The 22,649-nt window shown below is 28.5% G+C and overlaps 1 long non-coding RNA gene across 1 annotated transcript; it reads left to right on the forward strand.

Moving 5' to 3' along the window:
• Positions 1–908: 908 nt before the first annotated feature.
• LOC136972807 (uncharacterized) lies at positions 909–22,033 on the forward strand. The gene is made up of 4 exons (XR_010880397.1): positions 909–1,072; positions 9,963–10,175; positions 19,381–19,513; positions 19,603–22,033. It is a non-coding gene; the product is annotated as an uncharacterized lncRNA (long non-coding RNA).
• Positions 22,034–22,649: the final 616 nt, after the last annotated feature.

Below are 22,649 nucleotides of genomic sequence, written 5' to 3' on the forward strand. Positions count from 1 at the left end.
ATATTTGGCTCGAGTAGCTTATTTTCACTGATATGTTTTATCATCAACATTTCTAGTTCAAACTTCCTCGTAGTATATAAAAGTTTTAAAAGTCAGTTAGATTTAATAGACCTCAATGCGAATGATTTTTATAAAACCTTATTTAAAGAAGAAAGAGAATAAAAGTGTTCTGTGTGCACCAAAAGACCCTTTTTCCATAACCATCGTTGATTGGATCAGGCCTATAATGAAAGCGATCGGATGGTGAGGAACGGAGCCGGTTGTCGATCTTTCAGATTCGATCCCGTTACCCCAGGGCGGCAAGGCTGGTGACTTTACGCCTCGGCCATTCGGCTGACAACATAAAATTCTTTAAAAATGCGTCGTAGTATATAACAATAATAAAGTACTAATGAAATATCTTAAAACTTGGGTTACACTTTTATTGAAATTTATGAAATTTAACTTTTAAATACACTGATACATAAGAATATTTTCTTCATTCAATAACTGATCTCGATGGCTTCAAATAACAAAAATTACTATTTGAACTCAGAAGCAACATAAAACTAAATTAAATTATAATTTCGTTAGATTTTTTATCGATTCAAATAAAAAAATAAAAAAGTGAGGAAAGTTTATTTAAGCAACTAGTACCAAATTCGCCAATAAGTAAATTAATATAAAAAATTTCATTACATAAAATTTGATAAACAATAAAGTTCGTTTATTATTATTAATATATATTTAATTAATTAACGAAATAAAACGACTTTGATTACTAAATTTTGTAAAATATTATTACAATAGTTATTTAGTTATTTTGTTTTTGAGTTATGCTTAAAGTTGGCAATAGAGGGCGATATGAGTCAGAACATAGCTATGTGTGATAGGTTGATATCAAGGTATATAGAGATAGGGTTGATATGTTTAATCTCTTACGTACGCGTCTAATTTGGAGTTTTGCTTAGGTATGATAAATTTTGTCAAGTGCAAATCCTAATAATTATTCGTTATGTGCATTTCTAAATGTTAAGATATTAACTTCGAGGAGAAAAATAAATATTTTACTATCCTTATTGTATATGTTCAGGTACTTATTCATTTCACTTAATCCATGTTGTTATATCCATGAAAATTGTTCCGCATTAAATCTATTATTTATACTACATATGAAATTAAATTTAATTGACGGCTGTTTATATTTAACTGTTAATTATAATAAAAATTTAAAATATACAGTATAGTACAGTACAGTATAGTAAAACATGTAATACACCTAAACACGTTTTACACATGGCATAGTTAGTCACATGTTCTAGTTTTAAATTACACTAGAAATATCTTCAGTAAATGATAAATATAAGTTGATCACTATCTTACCATTTTCCTTTAGAAAAAATTAAGTTAGATATTACAGTATTGCTCATTAAAAGAAAGAAAATAACCACATATTACTTTATTGGGTAATTACAATATTGTCAAAAAATTCTTGAATTTTAAACTTGCCTTTAAAAGTAAAATGCCAAAAAAACTTTTCTTTTAATCTTGAAAAATAAAACTTTCATGTAGTTTATTTTTCTTTGCTAATGACTAAAAGATGAGATTTTTACTTTTGAAGATGAATGTATGAATTGTGTTAAGTAACAAATTATTCTTAATTGTTCAATGAAAAAGTATTATCAATATTGCTGTAGAAGTGTTCCTTTATATAATTTTTAGCTATATAGAATAAAATTATTTTTATTCTAAAGTATATTTTACAATTATGATTTTAAACAGATTAAAAGAATCAAAAATTAACTGTATACTTAAATAAATATAAACAAATTAAACATTTTACTGTTTAGAAAAGTTATGTACTTTTAAATTCTTTCCACATTAATGAACAGGAAAACATTTAAAAATTTCAAAAAGCTAAGATGGGTATATTTTACATACTGTATTTTTGTGCAAATAAGTGCATGCTCTTATATTCGTGGAAATATAATATTTTCAAACCTAACCTTTTCACAGATTTCCCGAAAAATGTGACACAGACATAATGTAAGGAAACTACCAAAGGTTTTACTCTAATTTTCATAAACTAGAAAGTTAAGTTTATAAGTTATACTTTAAAAAATATAATCATTTCAAAAGTAATTAACATTTTGAAATTCAATTAAACTTTTAAACATCTATAATTTTTGAAAGACAATTTTACATTAAAAATTAAAATAAAATAAAATTGTTTTATTGTAAAGTTTTAATATCAAGGATGAAACCAACATTTCTTGGAAGTACTATTTGATAAATTAGTTGTAGCACTACTGTTATTTTTAAAAATGATAATTATTTGTATATCATTTAATATTGTTAAGTAGGAAACGTTCTTACAAGGAATTGGTGAGAACTTTGCAGCTGTACAAAATATTCCCTTAAATACATTGTTTTTTAACAACAATGATGAAATGTTTTCTGTGGATAAAACCATCTCAATGTTGTTTTAATCTTATAAAATTGTAATAGGAAAATCTTAAACTTAAATTGAAGTGGATTTCCAATCACGTTTAAATTAATTTAAAATATTTTAAAAGGATTTTACAGGATTTTGGATTTAGTTTTCTGTATATAGAGATTTTTTTTTCCATGTGGTAAAAGTTTAAAAAAATTATTTTTAATAAGAATAAAATATAAAATTTTATTCTTAATAATAATAATAAATACAGTTTCAGATTTAATTATTTTTAACCCAAATTAAATTATGGTTTAATTTATAAAATATTTTTTAAAACTAATCTAAAAGTTTGATTTAATCATAAAATCAATAAATATATTATAGTTCAGATAGTTAATTAAGTTTTATGAAAGTTTTTATTTATAATTTTTAATATTTTATTGTATTATTTTTAGGAAGATAGTTTGGTATTTTGATGAAAGAGTTGGTAAAATTTATATAAATAAATAATACCATATTTTATAATTAATATTAGGAATTATTAATTATGTAAAGCAAACTTTCAGAGAATCAAAATCCAATTAATTATTTAATTTGGATATAAAGAATATAATATAATAATTTTTTATTGAAACAAAACCAAATTTTTTAATTATTCATATATTCTAAAACTTATAAATAAAAAAATTATTAATGATGTTTTGAAATTGTTTGTTTATAGATGTTAATTTTGAAATATTTTTCAAAAATAAACCTAAAATTTCCTTTCCTTTCTTAAGTTTTGTCTCCATCTGTAAGGTTGATGAATTTCCATCTTCACTTTCCTTGCTGCATGTCCAAGCTTTAGGGATCATTCAAATATGTTGTCATCAATTTTAAGATCTTTTCAACATCTCTCCCCTTACTATTACATTTTGTCACTGATTTTTAGGCTCTTCCATGTTACACGTATTTCTGTAAAACAGATCTAGAGTACATTAATTTATTCATATTTCATGTAAAGACAAGGCCAGTAAAAGAAGGAAAAAACAAAACGAAGTTTACTGATTTACCATAGAAGAGTCTGACACTGTATTAAGTAACTCCTAGGTTAAAGTTAATATGTTATATACCAAAATTTCTTTCAGTAGTATCTGTATTTGTAAAGGTTAAATTACTAGAATTATCCTTTTATATTAAAAGTTCTTTTAGAACATTTCCAACAGAGCATATCTAGTACAACACTTCTAATAAAATGCAATTATTAAATAAGCAGGAACTTGCTTCATGATCATTGATCAAAATATTTCTGCATAATGATTTTGGTAAAAAAAATTATTTCAAATAGGAAAATTTTTGAGAATATCTTTAAGACATCATCATTCTACTAACATTCTCCCACCCTTTATAATCTGTCATAAAATTTTTACATATCCCCTCTCCAGTGCAGACATCATATTTGAATGATCCTTTAAGTTCAATTGATTCTCTTTCTTCCTCTATCTCTTTTTCCATTCCACAATTACTATAGAATAATTTAGAGATGTGCAAAATATTATGTAAAATTTCTTCAGAACATGCAATATATCTCAACAATTTTCTTTTATTCTGTCTGTGATTATCCCCATTGTCATCAGTAATAATAGTTGGAGGGATAATTTCAGATTCTGTAAGACATAGTATTATTGAATGACTTTCTCAACTATTAATATTACATTTTTACATTAAATATTTGTGTATGTTTTTCTGAAATTGGTTTTTAAGTTTTTATATAGCATCTTACTTTCAAATATAACTACTACTGAAAATCATTTTTATTAATGTGAAAGAATGGAAGTACAGGTAGTTAATAATGAAAATTTATATTGTTTTCTTTTTATATTAAAAATAGTTTATGGTGCAGAAAATTTTCAATCTTCATAAGTAATAGGCTTTATGTATCAAAAATTAAATATTTTCATATTAAATTTGGAATAATTTTTGTACTAGGTTGATACTGAAGCTTTGAATTAAAATTGAAAAACATTTACTTCTACTTAAAAGTGATTTTACTTTAGTTACTAGCATAATTATTGTAAAACTAGTAAAACATTTTAAATAATAATTTTAAATTCATGTTCAAAAACTGAAGGTCATACCAGAGTTTTATTAAACGACATATGTACAATTTCCATTAAGTTAATTATATTTTTAATTGCTTTTTTTACAATTAGAGAAAGTATACTTGTGAATGACAAATTCACAAATATACGTTGTACAAAGGTACATGTACAGTACTTATAGTTTATTTTATAAACTTAAAAAAATATATATAATAAATTTAGATGTTTAATACAAAAAAAACATTAAATATTAGTTTTTGAACCTAATAGTTGAAAATATTTAACAGCTATTGCTATACTAATTGTAATTAGTAGCGTCAAGTACAGTACATCGGTTAACACAAGCATAAGACTGTGTGTTAGGGTAGATGTACCAGTTTTGGCCAGTGTAGTACCAGTTCTGGCCAGAAAACAAATTTAACTTAAAAATATAATCACAAATGAAACAAACTTGTATTGTTAACTGTGTGAACAGTTAACAATAAAAGTTTGTTTCATTGGATAGATTTGAATATGTGGTGATTATATTTTTAAGTTAAATTTGTTTTCTGGCCAGAACTGGTACACTGGCCAAAACTGGTACATCTACCCTAGTGTGGATTAGTTTCTTAACTGTTACTATTTGTATAACAATAATTTTAAAAAATTCACACATTTTTCTTCCTTCAAACTATTAATATAGCATCGGATAAATTTCTGGATTTGATAATTGTAAGGATGCCAAAATTATTCCTCTGTTGTCAGAGCTGGGATTTATTTCTTTAAGTATAACACTGTAATTAGGAGCGCTATTTTATTAAAGCCTATATTGTATCTTTTTGACACTTGGAATTTAGTAATTGCGAGTACAAAAGAAATATTGTATAATCTAAACGTCGTGCATCTCGTTACTGAGGAAGACAACTAAGAGAAGCACAGGATGATTCAAAAGTCAGACACAACTTTGAAAATTTATATCTCAGTGAATTTTGACCGTAAACACATGCGGTTTTCACAAATATTCAGAATGTCATGGGAATTGTTTTTTTAGGTACTTTGCTCAAATTTTACTTAAAATTTCCGATACCAGGTGACGTTCATTTATAATGAAGTAGGCATATGAATTCCCTTTTGCAACTTCTGCCTCTGTACGTTTTACATTATCAGTCCCTTTTGTGACCTCATATACTAAATAAAATCTTCTACTGGAATAAATTATAACCAAATGATGTTTTTAATTAAAATTCTGTTCTGAATATTGATGAAAACGGCATACATTCATCTGAAACTTCGAGAAGCTCCTGCTTCACGTATGGAGCAATTATATATATATATATATAATTATATGATGATATAAAATATAACTATTTTTAAAACAATCTTGCATTGTATGAAAGAAATAATTTAAAAACCGATAAAATATTGCAGAATTTAAATGCCGGCGTAAAAGTTTCTCGCGGTTTCTAGACAAAAGCGTGTGTTTAGTGTCACTGCGCGCCACTTTGAATTTTCAAAGTTATTCCTGACTTATTCTCTGCATATGGCTGTTATTTTTATAATAGAATGCCTAAGTAGTACTTCCTCCTAATTCCACGAAACCAAACAACATATCTTATGGAGAAGTACTATTTTTAACCAAATTAAAGAACAGGAGTCATTGACGTTCACATCGTCAAGAATTTACCGGCTATGAAGAGAATTTTAATATGTATTAACTTGCATTTTTAAACACACAAGGACTCGTTAAATGTAAATCTCAATTTATTTCATTTTAAAGGTAAAAATTAGTCTGTTTAACCCTACATATAACGTCTTAATCATGTGTATAGTAGCTATCAAAATATCGATGTTCGCTTTTGTTAGTTTCTGATTCAACAACTTGATATAAATTATTCTAATCTAATTACTTTCGAAAGAATCCAGTTTCTTACTAATTCTTGTGAAAAACATTGCATACTCGCGCCAAAATCACCCGTGGTCATGACCACGATTCTTCTTGGGATGGTTTGGCTTATTGCATTACTAAGATTGCACTGAAATTTTTGAAATTCTCCGCAGTTTGAATAGATTTGACATAGATTTAGGAATCAAAAATTTTTTAAATATTTTTGCATTCATAAGATAACTTTATAATTTATCTCTATGAGAGGCTGGCAAGTAAAAAACAATCCAATGCTATTCAGTGGAAAAGAAGCTTAAAAGCTCTTTCTTATTATCTTTCCAATAAAAGTTACGGTTCGTTGGGCTACAAACTGAAGTGTTCAGTGGTCTCCTCGATTTTAGACGCATTATGATGAAAAACATAAGTAACATATGATGTATCAGAGCTTCTAGGCTTTGCTGCCCCAGCATTAGAGTAACTTCCGAAAATATTTATATATTATTAAATAGATACAAAATTCTGTGTTTTATAAATGTATTATGTCTTTAGTTATGCATTCATGTAAAATTAAAATGTGGTCGTTAATTATTAGAAACAATAAGTCTTGCAAACTGTTGAATTTTCTTTGTAAAGGTGATAAAATTTAATCAAAACAATAATTTATGTATTTTCTTCAGTTAAATTGTAATATTCTCTGAGAGAAATATGCGATTGATTTAATGCAATGCAAGAATCAGTGAAGCGACGTATCATAATACAGTATAATAATAGTATCTCCCAATCGATTGTTCTTTCTCCAGATGTTCTCTGTTTTTAGAAATTATGAAATTTTAGGTAAATAAATAAATTTATTTATTTCTATAATAAGTTCTTGAGAATTTTTTCGAAAACCTTTTGATAATTTCTCGAGCAGAACTGTTTCTTGATAAATGATCTGAAAGTGTTTGAAGTAAAAATAGTTTTATCTTGCAGGGTCCCTTTTTACGTTATCAGTTCGAATTCACGCAATATCTTGAATATAAAAATAGGCTTTTATTATAAATACAGCGACTAGAACATTTTTTCTGAATATAAAATTCGTTTTTAATATCCCTTAGCGAATATATCGAAATTTATTTTTAGATCTTTAGCTGGAAATTAAAATGAAAGGTGTGTTGCATAAAGATGGGACCATTGAACCGATAACTCTTGCTAATGTGTATAAGAATTAATTGACATTATAGAAACTTCCAAAAAAAAAAAATGCTTTCGTAATAAATTTTTGTCACATCAATGACAAACAAGTGTGGAAATATAGCCTAACTGCGAGATGTGAATTTTTATTTCTAGTATCATTTAGTACTTACGTTATTTGTCTTTTTAATTCAATTATCTTAAATTTTGGAGTTTTGTTAAATCTCATCATCTCAGATTATTAGCTAATTTGCATAATGGTGTTGATGATGCATTGGAATTGTAGTTTACAAATGTATCAAAATTACAAATAATTACATATTAATCGCCAATAATAAACTATACGTAAATTCAATATAGTGAAATTTTATGTAAATTAGTATGATGCATTAATGATTGAAAAGCGTTGTGCTAATTCAACTATGCGTCAACCTTGCAAGTGTTGATTAAGGGTTTTTCTTTTGCTGGATTCTTTCTCTCTTCTTCGTCCGGTTAAGACTAATGCTTTTTGTATTTTGTAAGTAATTGCATGGTTTTATCATTACTAATTGTAGTAGAAAGTCTAGTACTGATTTATACTTAGCTGTAATAAAGTTTTAAAAGCTGGTTCATTTTCTTTTATTTGGCGATATTTTGTATCACCTATCTATATACTGAACGTACGATACTTCTGCAGCGTATAAAAAAACAACATACCACCGCAGATATTGCAGTTATCCTACTATGTCGTGTCTAAATTTCTATAGATGTGATATGTTCACAGTATGTTGTGTATGCTCAAAGTGTGTACACATACCAAGATCTATAGATTATCAAACTTGTGAAAAATTAATAATAAATCTTAAGAAGAAAAGGAAGATTGATATGAGCGATTGCTCAACAGAAAATTAAGTAATACATAATTTTGAAACAATGAAGTATCTGTACATAAAACGTGATTGTCTCGCATAACAACGATATTTTGTGACGACACGCGAGTGTGTTCACTTAGAAACAATGTCGGAACATGCGCTAGTACGTTCCGTTTGACGCAGGAAATCTGTTATAGATCAGTTAACATATATACGATTTCATTTAAATTCTATATATACATTTCTTATAAAGTTGTTTGAATTGACGGTTTCTAACGTAACCCGAAGCACTAGCTACATATTTAATGTATTTGATAAATACGTAATCGGTTTTTCAGATAAGTAGAGCTTACAGAAGGAAGTAGATTTTCCAGAGTTGCGCTCTTTCTACTTATTTTCTCGTCCTATTCTTTATATAATGATATTTATCTGTCGTTGCTGGAGAAATCCAATATCTGATGGTTGACTTTTGTCGAAAACGTTCAAACAAAATGAAAAAGAAAAATGTCGGTTTGAAGTTACCTTCGAGTTGGAGATGGATTCTTTTGGTAAAAATATACTTTGTGACCTTCAGTTTAAAGGAGTTCAAAATGCGCAAAGTAAAAATAGAAGTCCAATATGTTCCTATTACAAGCGTATATTAGGAGGTTTTTTTTTTATCATCAAAGTCTATTTTGGACGAGAGAAAATTCGTCGTGACCTTCACCTTTCGTTTACATAAATTATTAGGAAAGATTTTAAGAAGGATTTCTGTGTTTTTCTATAAAAACATTCTCTCTCTACAATTATATACATTACCTCTCTATATAAACATTCAACTCTTCGCTCATCAATATTTTATTTCTGTCTATAATGCCATTGTTTGCAGTACATGTCGAACGTAAATTGTTTACATATCGAAGTATATACATCACTTTCTCTACGGTTCTATGTATTCTATTTAACATAATTCTTTAACCATAAAATCCTTCATTGTAATATATTTTAAGATAATAATTAAATATTTAAGTCGAAAATTGCAAAATCTCTCTATTCTGTCATTTTGAGCGCAGTTTTTAACATTTTGAAAGTATTTATGGGAGGTTTTCAATTCACATTTTCTTTAATATGAACAGGAAAAGTGTCATTAATGTTTTTCAAAGTCCAGTAGGAAGATGACGAGAAAATTTTATAGTAAAAGAATTACACTGGATACAGTTTATTGCGTTACTCGGAAGTTATAATACTGTATAAACCAGTGTATAGATGTACAGTAGTTGGTTAAATAAACAACTTACATTCAACACGCAACAAATAATAGCGCTATGTACAGAAGTAAAATATCAATAGACGAAGCGTTAAATGTTTGTATAGAGAAATGCCATGCAGGTTGTACCTATTTATTTTAATTTCTATAAATTATAAATGATAAGAAAAGTTTTATATATATATATTAAACTATTAAGTTAAATTGAATTCATTTCATATTTTATTAATTTTTTTAAATAAAAATGTTGATATAAAATATTAATAATGTTTAAATTATAGAATTTATAAAGAATTAATAGAAATTATTTCATTTATTTACTAAAATTCTATAGATTTGTACCAGAATCGTGCTTCTATTAGTTTTATGATCGAATGTAGCTACAAGTATGGCATCGATCTAATTCCTGTATGTCTTATTTATATATTTTTCTGAATTCCTCGAAGTCAGATGTGGCCATTTAGAAGTAGACTTTATTTTCTCTTCCTAAATAATTAAATCTCCGTAAATTTTGATGGAAAATTGTATGTAATCATCAAATTTTAAGGTATTTAAACATATAATTTTCATGAACTGTTGTAAGAATATTTATTTTGTAAAACTGTATTTAAATGTGGAGAATATATTCAAGAAAAAGGATACATTTTTTTTTTCTTAATAAAAATATAAAAAATTTTTAGGTGGGAATATTTTATAAAATAAAAAGTTCTTCTATTTGTTTTATCTAAAAAATTTACATATTTGGTCGTTGGAAATTTTTGTTTTCGATAAAAATGATTTGGCATAATTTAAATTCTTGTATTCTTTTTTATAGAAAACTTTATCTACTTTAACAAATCAATAAACCCTATTTTTTCCTCTAATTTAAAATAATTATAAATATAGCCTATGCCGGTTAAGATTTTTTTATTAAATGCAATGCGAAATATACAAAATTTAGCGTTAGAAGCGTTAGATATATATCATTTAACAGGAGCAAAAAAAAAAGGAAAAAGTAAAAAAAAGAACAAGAGGATAAAGGAGATTGAAGTTACTCGAATGCCATTTGATTTAAAGATTGTGGCTAAGAAGAAAAATTTCGCAAGTATTTGGAAAAAATCAAAGAAGGTGACAGAAAAGTAAACGAAACACGTAGAGAAAAAAAGAAATAAAGAGATGGAAAATGTCGATAGATCGAGATGACAAATCATAGAGCAAAGAAGAACAAAAGAAAACTATGATTGTTTCCCCAAAATTGTAGCTTTCTACCATTATTGAATTGAAAATAAAGCGAATTCTTACGTTTACACTACTTATCAAATCATATACTGTATATTATAAATTACGCGTTTCTAACACAGTATAAATTATTTACTTATTAATTACTTATATATTAATTTAGGAATATATATATATATATTTAAGTACAGGAATTACGGGTTCATAAATAGGTAAATTATTTTTTCAGATTGGATTTATGGATATAAATTCTGGAGGATTATTTAAAGTATATCGTGACAAAATGAAATTGGAGAATTATCAATTGAAAGTCAATTGGATTTAGAATTTTATAATAATTTACACGGTTGTTATTTGGCGTATGGGAAAAACAATGGAAATGTTTGAATGCATATCAAATTTCGTATTTATCTGGAATTTATGATAATGTGAGGCGATTTTTCCACGTGAAAATCCTCCAGATCTTGAAGGATTTAACGTGGAAAAATTGAAAATTTAATCAAAATTAATAATAATAATTAGTTGCCCCCAATCACGATTTATTTTTGAACGTTGTCGTCTTTGCAGTGTGTTTTCATACAAACATTTTCTCGAAAGGTAAAGCTTAAATAATGCGCTACGAAATAACATTTCTAATATTTAATGAATTTTTTAATATTTTTATTAAATATTTTATAATGACGACGACGATTATAAAAAAAGGTATATAATATTTACGATTTTATATGTATTTTATGAAATTTTTAATAAGAAAAATATATTATACATATGTTATACACTTTTATAACTGGCTGAACGGAAAAAGATGATTTGAAAAAGTTAATAAATTTTTATAAACGTATAAAAAAATTAATAAATATAGAAGAAAAACACTAGTAAAAATGTATTAAAGTATCTTTTGATTGCATGTATTTACGTATTTTGATGAATTTGACAAATGAAATTTCTTTTAACAAACTTTTACAATTTCTTCTTTATAAAATTTATCTGTTATGCTTTAATTCGCTCAAATATTGATTTGTATTAATTTTGTACAGAAAATAGACACACAAATAAAGAAAATGAACATACAATGTTGAATATAAACTTTGATAAAACGATTTTATTCCAATATTTTTCTGAATTTTTTTGTTTTGGGGGGATTTAATAGTTATTGATTTTGTCGTTGGTAAGCCGTAAGAATTCCAAAATATGGCTACATTATCATCATCGTCATGATAATCCTGTATCTTCGAATAATAATATAAAATTCCTTGCGTAAATTTTGTATAATCGGTTGTGAATGGTTATTGAGAGAATCATTATACTGTAATTGTAATTTTTGTAATTAAAAGGATTATATTTTACATCGCCATTAAATGCAGTATTAAAAATTAATCCGAGTGTTAATCGGGATGGCATTTGATATACTTATCTACTGTATGCTATTAAAAATGAATACTTTAACGTCTGCTCTATGAAATGGCATAAAAATGCCATTCCGTAGAACAGACCTAGAATGAATGAAACCATAGAATGTATTTCCTGCCTTTAAACGGATGAACTAATGTAGACTTTGTTGATTTTCATGTATACTTTTATAATAATTGCCTTTTGATCTTTCCAATTTTATTCGAATATTAGCAATTAAAAGTTTGAGATGAGTTGCAGGACCAATACGAAGACATCCGTATAAGTCTACCAATTTATTTACTAATATTAAACCTTAAACTGGTCCTTTATCATTTCCTGCTATTAATTGAATCCATACGTTAAGAAGTCGATAGAAAACTTTCTTGCTTTTCTTTAAAATAAAACAACACCGCATCTAATACTTAGATAATTGACTCGAGAAATTACCATTTAGAAAAGCTGAACGTTTAAGAAATAAACTGGAGAATTTGCACCATTCTTCTTAGCAAAATGGGATTTAATCTGTCTAGGTAATTACTTGAATTGGGAATTATTATCGCTATATCCGAAGGTTTTATGAAAGATTTCAACAAATTCAACATTCGTAAAGTATCAAAAATTAAATCGTGCTTTTGTTACTGATCAATTGCGAATTTTATTACTTTTTATATTTGTAGATATTTGTAGTAGTTTAGGTAAAAGATAGAAAATGTAACAATGAATATAAAGTGAAAAATTACATAGCCTGTATGTCGTTAATCGTTATAAATTACACGTATCTAATACAGTATAAATTTTTTACAGTCGTTTACTTAAATTTTTATTCGTTCCCTTCCCACTTATTGCAGTGTGGCTAATTCCGAAATGCATAATATTGATCGTTGAATAAATACGAGTCGTGCTATAGCCGAGTGCTTGTTTATGAAATATGTTTTTTTACAAAGAGAATTTTTTGGAATAAATTTACCTTACGATATGGAAATCACTAGTTATTATCCTAATAGTTTTTAATGGTTATATGCAATATATAATATGTTGCAGACTATGGTTTATTGCAAAAAATATTTTATTTATATTGCATAAATCTAATTTATACGCTATTTTTTATTATTTAACGTATAGGGAACAAGGGTATATTTTTAAAATGATCTTTAGGCGTTGTAGGGTATTACGCGACTTTTACGTGTATTCTATTGTACGGAATGACTCAAAAGTTTTTATACGTCATTTTATTAATCAGTCGCAAAATAAGATCTACGTTGAAGCTATTTAACTGGACGTATGCTCGTACATAACTACAAACAGTAGCCTAAATTTGCTAAGAGTGTATTTAGTTCGATGATGCCCGAACTTTGACTGCATAGTAAAGTGAGCCTTTATGTGAAGACTTTTAATGTATGTATAATAGTGATTATATATTTTTTATTTATTATCATCTAAGAGCATTAAAGTGGCTGAAATGTGAAAATGTAACAATAGAATCTTCGTTTCTAGCAACTAATACGAGTTCACACTCGTATTATTTGCTGGAAGAGAACGTGATGAAGAAAATCATTTATCGAACGAGGTCACGTAAATATGCATTTAAATCCGTAAATCCTTTTCCAGTCCTATACTTTATTACCTTTAATGGCATGTAGAATGTTTCATTTCAAAGTGGCTCGTATTCTTATAAATTAATTCGGAAATATAAACATCAAAGGTTTAAATATGGTAATTAAATAAAACCGCATCTCGTTTTCCCAGCAACAGAAATTACAGTTCTACATCTTAACACGAACTTAATAAGATATATGCGGTATATATAATGTATATAATATATTTATAACTTAATAGGAACAACAAATCAATAGACTCTTCGAATTCCAAATTTAACTAGAGGAAAATTAATTTAATAATTTCGGACATGTCAACAGATGGCATTATATCTAAAATACTTAATGTCCATACTTAATGAATATAGATAAGTTGGAATATTTAACAATATTAACTTCCAACCGATGCATAATCATTGGAATTTTGATATTGGAAATTGTTTTAATTCGATATATAGTGTATATATATATATAAAGTTTGGTGGAAGTTTGAGAAGTTGTGCGGAGAACATGCCACCAGCTGAACACTGTAATATCACCTGTGGATGTTGCTTTTATTTCTTTTCCTGTTAGACATATTGATTCGCACTTGTAGGTAATTCGATTTCATCCAGAGAGGAAAAAAAAACTGGTTTTCAATCACTCTTGATAGAAATTTATGGCCAAATTGTATTTTCGCTTTTCTGTCACAATTAAGTCTTTTTCTATTGCCCTTTTATGTTCTCGGACCCGTAAAACACCTTCTGTAATATATTTTGCATTCTGTGGCCGGTGGTAACTCGATGCTCGTGCATTATTTCTGTAAGTATCGTTTAATTCGTCACTTCTCTGTGGGAGCGCTTGTTAAGAATGGTGTAAGTTTTTGGTATCAGTTTGACGTAAAAGTGTGTACCTCATTCTAGCAAAATGAGTGCATCTTATATACTGATTAAAGAAACTGTTTGTTTATCCGCAGAACTACCGGAGGGTAAAATTCGAGGGTCGAAATTTTCGGAACAAATCCTTCATCCCGCTTGCATTATCCTCAACGCCCTGTTTATGAGAACAAATTATAGCATCAAAATTTAAGAGAAAAAACCTTCGTATTATCGCACGATTCAGTTTTACTTTTAGTTTTTTCATCGTTAAATGTAAAATGTTTTCTATAAAGAATTTTTTAAGTGTAAAATATCACTTTTTTGTTGAAAAATTAACGTTACCGGAATTGAATAGAGGAGGAATATATTTGTTTGTATCGGTCCTTACTTAATCAAATTTGTTAGAATAGATTCAGTTCTACATCAAAGGCAAACTAATTTAAATATTTGCGTTTAAGTCAGGAGCTCGTTTGCAACAAAGGTCGAAGGGTGGAAATGAAAAGCAGGTAGCATCATTTTGTGCTATCTGCGCCAATAGAAGAATGAAACTTTTCATTCTATTGGTGCAGAGATCGTTGATTCTTCTATGAAAAATATCTTTTCTCTGGTTATTTGCTTCTTATTCAAGTGATTCATAAGTGTGGAGGGTGTTTACGTTTTTCTAACGTAACAGAAGAATATAGTAATTCGAGAAGATAATGAATGGCAGAAATATTCCGTCACTTAATTACATTTTGTAAAGAATATACTTAAGGACTTAGAATTATAATTTAAACCATATTTTAATAATAAGTTTTCATTATGCAACGTGACGAATTGACCAATGAATATGTACTTAATTAACAATCTTTCATTGAATGTGTTCCCGGACGCAACGTGGAGAACGTATTCATCAACTTCTAAGTAATCTCTGGTGGCTGCCTTCTTCCAACTCATTAACAGTTCCACGACTCATTTCCCAGAAGATCGTTCTAATAATTTTCGTCAAGATTAGGAGAAGAAAAAGAAGTTTTGAGTCTCCTAACGTCTGGAATGATACCGAAAGAAATTGCGCGATTACACTACACTGGCCTATTAAAGCAACAGATTTTCTATTTTATTAAAATATCACGTGACAAAAAGGCAGCGAGTCTCCATATTTCAGTCGTCGAGAACTTATATTTTGCGGTAAAAGTTTCTTCGGGAAATAATAACCGTTACGAAATCCTATTCGGAAGATAAGTTATCCTCCTTTTAAGAATTTGAAATATGATAAACAAAATTCTCCGGTCTGTTGCAGAGTCGTTGGCCACAACACCAATTTATTTAACTCTTATTGTCATACCAAATCCAAATACCATTAAATGGTCAGCTGTAGTCCTTGATACGTCACCCCAACGGCAAATCCCGGCTATTTATAACTGTAATGCTTTGGCTAGCGATCGATACAATTGAAAGAATTTTTAGGGTCTTCGGCCGTAGTTAGAGGATAATTTGTATGAAATTGTCTACTTAGTGGAAGAATCGTTGTCTGCATGAAATGATTAATGAAACTAGTTTTCTGCCTCGACAGTACGTTACGAAAAGAGGAAGAAACTAAAACCACACGGCAAGAATTTGGCATTATTCTAATGCGGCACGTAATGGGATAATAATTTAATAAAATAGCATTTGTAGATCCCTAATTTAAGTAAGTTACTTTAATACTTTTCTTCGTTTCCTTCTTCTCAGAACAGTTGCAAATATATAATCTATAACAGGAAAATTGCATTCTATCATGTTAAATTTAAAAGAAGGGAATGTTTTTGCAATTATATAAAAATAAATTTAGTGGTTTTTTTTGGGCTAAAAGGTGGGTTTTTGTTTATTTTGTACAAGTTCGATACAATCGATTTAAAACTTTATCAAAGAATACAAGATTCTACGGGATTGTGTTAAAATATTCATGGAAAAGTGTCGACTGTGGCAAAGACTGCTTTTTCCAATTTCAGCTCATTTCAATAGAACTACAGGTGTGTCTGTTGTAAGCTGTATTCTTTCTAGAGAATAAAGACCAACTTTCTTTCCTTCTTATTTTCTTATTATCTTCTGTTTGTTAAATCTTGAATATTTCATAAACAATATAATGAATGAATGCGGTGGAAGTTTGTTTTGTTGATGTTCTTTTTTATTTATCGTCGGATCTTATGTTTATCTTCGGATAAATTACACTCACAGTGTACTGCCGAGTTAAAAAAAATTCATTCGTATTGTTGGTAATCTAGTTAAATCGTAAGAAATATGGCCAGATTTATACGAATTCCAGCAACTACGCGACATAAATCCGTTGTCATAAATATGAAGATGTATCTTTTGAAATATTATAATTAAGTGCTGTTTAGAAAATATCTATTTATGGAAAGTTTGGAGGCCTGTTCGAGGCGCATTTTTACGTAAATCTGATGTTAGTTTTTAGAACTGAATAGATGACGTCATACTACCCAATCAGATAGACATAAGTGCATTTGTTTTGTCACAATAGTGTACACTTTTATGTCGTTTTGACGTCATTTCTATATATTTTTTTTTTTTTTCGTAATGGGCAAGTATAAAATTGACGTAAAAACCTGTATGCTGTTCCAACCAAGCTCTAGGTGCATTAGTTTTTCACAATAGTATGCCCTTTTATGTGTGCTTTAGTATATTTTTTTACGTCAGTTTGGCATCATTCTTATGTTTATTTTTGTAATGGGGAAGTGTAAAATGACGTCATATTGACATAATAGCGTACAAAATGAGTGCATTCCTAGATATTTCCAATTTCGGAGCTTCTGTTTTCTACAAGCGATCGCGAACTACCGGTCGATAAACGAACATTGGACAGAAATAACAATGAAATGAACACAGTACTCGTTTAATTCGTCTCTCTTTATTTAATTAACTTCATTCCCGAGTATGTGACGTAAATTGTCATTTGACCATACGAAAATTTAATTCATTTTCATTGCCAAAGGCGTCGATAGGAAATTATTACTGTCAAGTAGCATAAAATGAATTAAAATCATTAACAAACACTGCAGCAGTCGACTTTGGACGAAAAATATTTACACAGTTCGTTTTAAAATGTTAGTTTTATTCCAAGAAGGCATCGAAGGTATTTTAACTCTCGACACGTCACACAGCCACGTGTTTTTCCCCTCTCTCACTTTTTAGATAGATGGAGTAATTGTAAGTTGGGTTTTCACCCCTCCTCGATTCCACACAAGTGCTAGATCGGAGATGGTCTTGTTTGACCCACACGATTCCGGATTTAAAGAGATTGGGACACGAAATGCAAATGGAGGAAATTGTTAATCATGTGGTTGATGTACCATCCATGTAGCATGTCATCCAGGCTCCATTAGGCAAGACACATGATTGAACGGACAGGCTAATTAATGTCTCTTAGGTTATAGAGACTCATATTCACGCGATTTAAGCCATTTTAGATAAGCGAAATGCATTTCACTGGATGATAATAATAATAATTCTACGATTTCTTCAAATAATAAATCTCGCTCGCGTGCTTATACTTTAATTTTCGTTACCTTTTTTTCCTTCCTTTTTTGAAAAAAAAAAGTATTTTACAGCAATTCGCATATTTCTTTTTTGATTTATCAATTGTTAGTCTAGAAATTTCTTCCGTATTAATTAGAATAAACGTTTTCTCTTCTTATTAAAATCATCCAGTCGTTAAAAATTGAATTTTTTTTTTTAATTTTTACTTAACTTTTATATTAATAACATATATAAAAATGCGTTTTATTCGAAGAGAAAAAGGAGAAGAAATATTTTATGTCTTTATCCAGTTTTAAAAATATTTATTTTAATTGAATCATTTATCTTCTACTTATGAAAATTTCCTGTTATAATTAGTGTAATAATGGAATTTTTATTATTAATTTTTACGTTTGTGCAACGTAAATTTTGATCTTTACCGACATATTTAATAATAATAAATGATGTGTACTGACGATTACTGCCGTTTTTTTTGTGTGTGTGTGTGTGTGTATGACACGTTAAAAATGCTGTAAATTAAATTTTTAGATGGTTATTTTTAGATTTTTATTATATATAATTCGATCGTAGGTTTGTTTGACGTACTGACAATTGAGTAGGCTACTTACGGACGCACGGACGATTAATGCGTTTTATTTAAATTCTAGAAGGTTTATAATGCATTAAAAATGTAGAAAATGTAAATTTTTACAAGATTTATTAGAATTTACAATATTATTTGTAATTCGATCGTAGTTTTGTTTGAAGTACAGACCGACGTACTGACGTGTATTGACGATTAATACGCGTGTTTTTGGAATCTGAAGATGTGTGATGAATTGAAAATGTGCAAAATTTTTCGATTTATTAGAATTTACTGCATTGTTTATAATTCTATCGTAGTTTTGTTTACAAGCGATTGACACATATTGACCGTTAGCGTGTGTTTATTTTGAATTGAAGATGTATGACGCATTAAAATTGTAAGAAAAATGTAAATTTTTTACAAGAGTTTTTTTTATAATTTATTGAATTGTTTGTAATTCGATCGTAGTTTTGTTTGAAGTATCAATATTGTATTTCGTCGGTGCCTCATTAATACAATATGTCTAGGTAGTGACATGCGAATGGCATTGGCAATGTCACGAGGTATGCCTGGTATGTACTTTTACGATTGCTATTTCTATCAAAATAGGTAATCACGATCCCGAGCGATCCGAGATAAAGCTATTTCCCGTTGGAGATGACAAAAATCGAGTCTGTTTGGATGGCGATTCTTTGCTGGAAAATCTAATAATAGAAGAACGTAATTTGTACGACTGGAACGGGTAATGTTTATTTAAATTTATTATATTTTCCTTTAGTAAAGTGGGGTTTTAATTTTTAAAATTGTTTGTTTTCTTTTCTTCCCTTTTAGTTATATTGTAAATCGTCTTAAATTCTTATTTAAACTTCGATTACGTTTCTTAACTTAATTACAATAAGGTTCAATGTTATGTTGTAACTTATTTTTTTAATTGCGTTAAAATTCATACGCGCGTGTCTTTAAAGTGTATTTACGAAGGAAAAGTAAAAGTTTATCAATTTAGAGTGAAGGAAACTTTGCTCATTAGGCTTTTAAAGAAATTAATGTTGGAAATAAGCCTTAAATCCATTTCTGCAAAGTGTAAAGAAAGTTTTGTTTTATTATTTGAGAGTCGAAATTAAACAAGTCGAGTAGAACAGTAAAAGAAACGTGATGAATCGACGTCGTAAAAGCTTACTTAACATGGGATTTTGGAGTACAGATGCCACTCTACAATATAAGCAGCGACAGAACAGATTTCAAGTTTTCTGTCGGGGATTAAGAAGGATTCGCATCTTCCTTCTCAAATGTTAAAAATGAGTGCATATCATTAAGGTTTTATTCCGTGTTTGTTGGCGATTTCTTGATCTTTATCGGGCTGCCAGTTAAAAGTTGGTCACCAAATATCACCGGCGACATAAACTTCTGTTTTTTGATATATGTGACGTATTAGTCACGTCAGTTGCAGCAATGGCATAACATTGTTTTCGAAAAAAAAGAAAGCGTTAGGAAGGTTTTAGTAGTCTCTTTTAAAAAATAACTTCTTTACAATCGCAGATACTTAAGTGTTGCTGCTTATTATGATATATGCTGAAATTTTATTATCCGACAGCGTAACGGTTTCTATTGTTACGGCAACGTTACTTTGTTGTGTAATGAAGTGCTTTCCCTAATTCCTAACGTGTAAATGATTTCTGCTACGCTTCTTCCCGTTTTAATTTGGTTATTCTGTTAAATTATCCGTTTGTATTTTTTCCCCCCAAACTCTTCTAATTCTTTCGGTACCAAATAAATGTTCTAATTATGATTTAATTAGTTTACTAAAATTGTTTCTGCACCTGAACGTTATTATTTTCATTTAAAGAAGGCAAACAATACAAAAGTTCTTGGTTTTCATTTAAAATAACTGCTTTGTTAGTTATTCACCAAATTACCATCATACATCTTCGTTTGTATCTCGTGTAAGTTACCATACTTGAATATACCCGTTACGTGTGTAAAAAGGTAACGAGTAATAATTTAAATAATAATAAAAGTAGCCATTTTTAGATTTTATTTAATTTAGAATGGATCGAATTAATATAATCAACTCCCGTAGAGAGAGAGAGAGTGTGTGTGGTTTTCTTTTTTGGAAACATTCACTATTGTATAAATTATATTTTTATTTTTCTGTCGGGTTGATAAAAGTAAATGAGTCATTTCTAAAAACGCAAATCCCTGAAGGGATATGACGGATGCGAAGCTTCTATTCTTGTAACTTCTACAAAAGAAAACATTTATAATAAAAGAAGGAAAAAAAAGTAACGTGAACGCTGGCTCGCACGAAACCTAAGTAAATAAGTTAAATGCTATCCACTTTCATTTTCATAAATTACATAAAGGGGATTAGAAGAATTGTAAAAATAAGGAGAAATTCTATCGCGAGCTTGCATAAAAATAATAATAAAAGCCATCTCTAGGATAAGAAACAGTGTCGAAAATGTAGGGATAGTTTTGAACATCATTCATCTATTGTTTGTAAGACGAAACACAGTTGTCATTTCGTCATATTTTACACATCACTTTTGCAAGAGAAACTAATGAGAAATCAATAACACCTGAAGCTATAAAGCAGGTGATTAATGAACAAATCGCCATTTGTATCTTACAGTCCATCAGTCACAGACTGCATTATACTTCTTCTAGGTGACACGTTTAGATTCCTGCAGGGACAATTCTACTAGCTTTGTCCCCGAGGATATATGATGTCAGAACCACATGTAAAATATGACTCGCCCAAAGGCTTTGCTTTGCGGTCTCTTGTATGCGGAAGTCCAGGATATACCAACAAGATGTATTTAGTCATCAAGCTACGTCATTTTTTCTCTCCCCTCTTCGTTTGTTACTCGTGTTTTTTTTCCTCGATGTAGATTATTTTTTCAATTTATGCTCTTTGTATTTTACATGAAGAAGCTCCTATTTGTATATCGTTTAATGTAGAACACTACCCTCTTTAATGGGGTGAAATAATTACACGTTGTATACGTATATAATGTAATGAGCTAGTTTAATAATTATGAAGTTTTATAAATGAATGTATTAATTAAAATAGTCTGGAATACAATTTCAAATATTCTTAAACTAAATATCACTTTCTGATCCAATTTTGTTGTACTTGTTTGGAAAGAAAACGATTGGTATTCCTTCGGGATACGCGATCCCCAGATTGGAAAACTCTGATCTACGATGTTTACATTCTTTGCTTTACAATCTATTTATATATATATAAAATAAACGTTTATTGACTTTATGACTGTATGTTAAAATATACACGTAACGAAATGTATAAATTCAACAGCAAAAAAAGGAATTAAAATAAATTTCTACAGGTTCGAAAAAATTACTTTACGACAAACTTTTCAATCTCTAAAATGTGTAAAATTCTTTTATTTTTAAAGAATATAAAGTTATATTAATGTATCTAACTAACGTTTATAACATTAGTTTTTAATTAAAGCTATTTATAATTTAGATAATATATATTTAAATAATTTAAAAAGTATCAGATTGCATAAAGTATTCATCCGAGTTGACGATAAATATTCGAGTCCCGTCGTAGATTTTCTGACATTGATACGTTACGCCACTCGAATGATACATTTGAATTTGTAAAAAAGGAGCGAAAACATAAGTTAATGGGTAAAAAATGAGTGTAGGAAATTAAATAAAATTCCTACTTAGCATTTCTGATGTGTGGCACGGTGCCAGACACTGCTGAAAAATTCACGATTTGTTTGTAGAACGTCACGTAGACCCAAATGTGTTATAGATACCTTGACATACTGGTTCGAATTCCTGCGTAGAATCAATAAAATCTTCCTAATTTCGTGTTAAATATTTCAAATCTCGGTCTTTCGTAG

This window comes from Centruroides vittatus, unplaced genomic scaffold (genome assembly GCF_030686945.1).
Source record: "Centruroides vittatus isolate TY-2023 unplaced genomic scaffold, ASM3068694v2 contig_301, whole genome shotgun sequence".
NCBI classification, from domain to species: Eukaryota; Metazoa; Arthropoda; class Arachnida; order Scorpiones; family Buthidae; genus Centruroides; species Centruroides vittatus.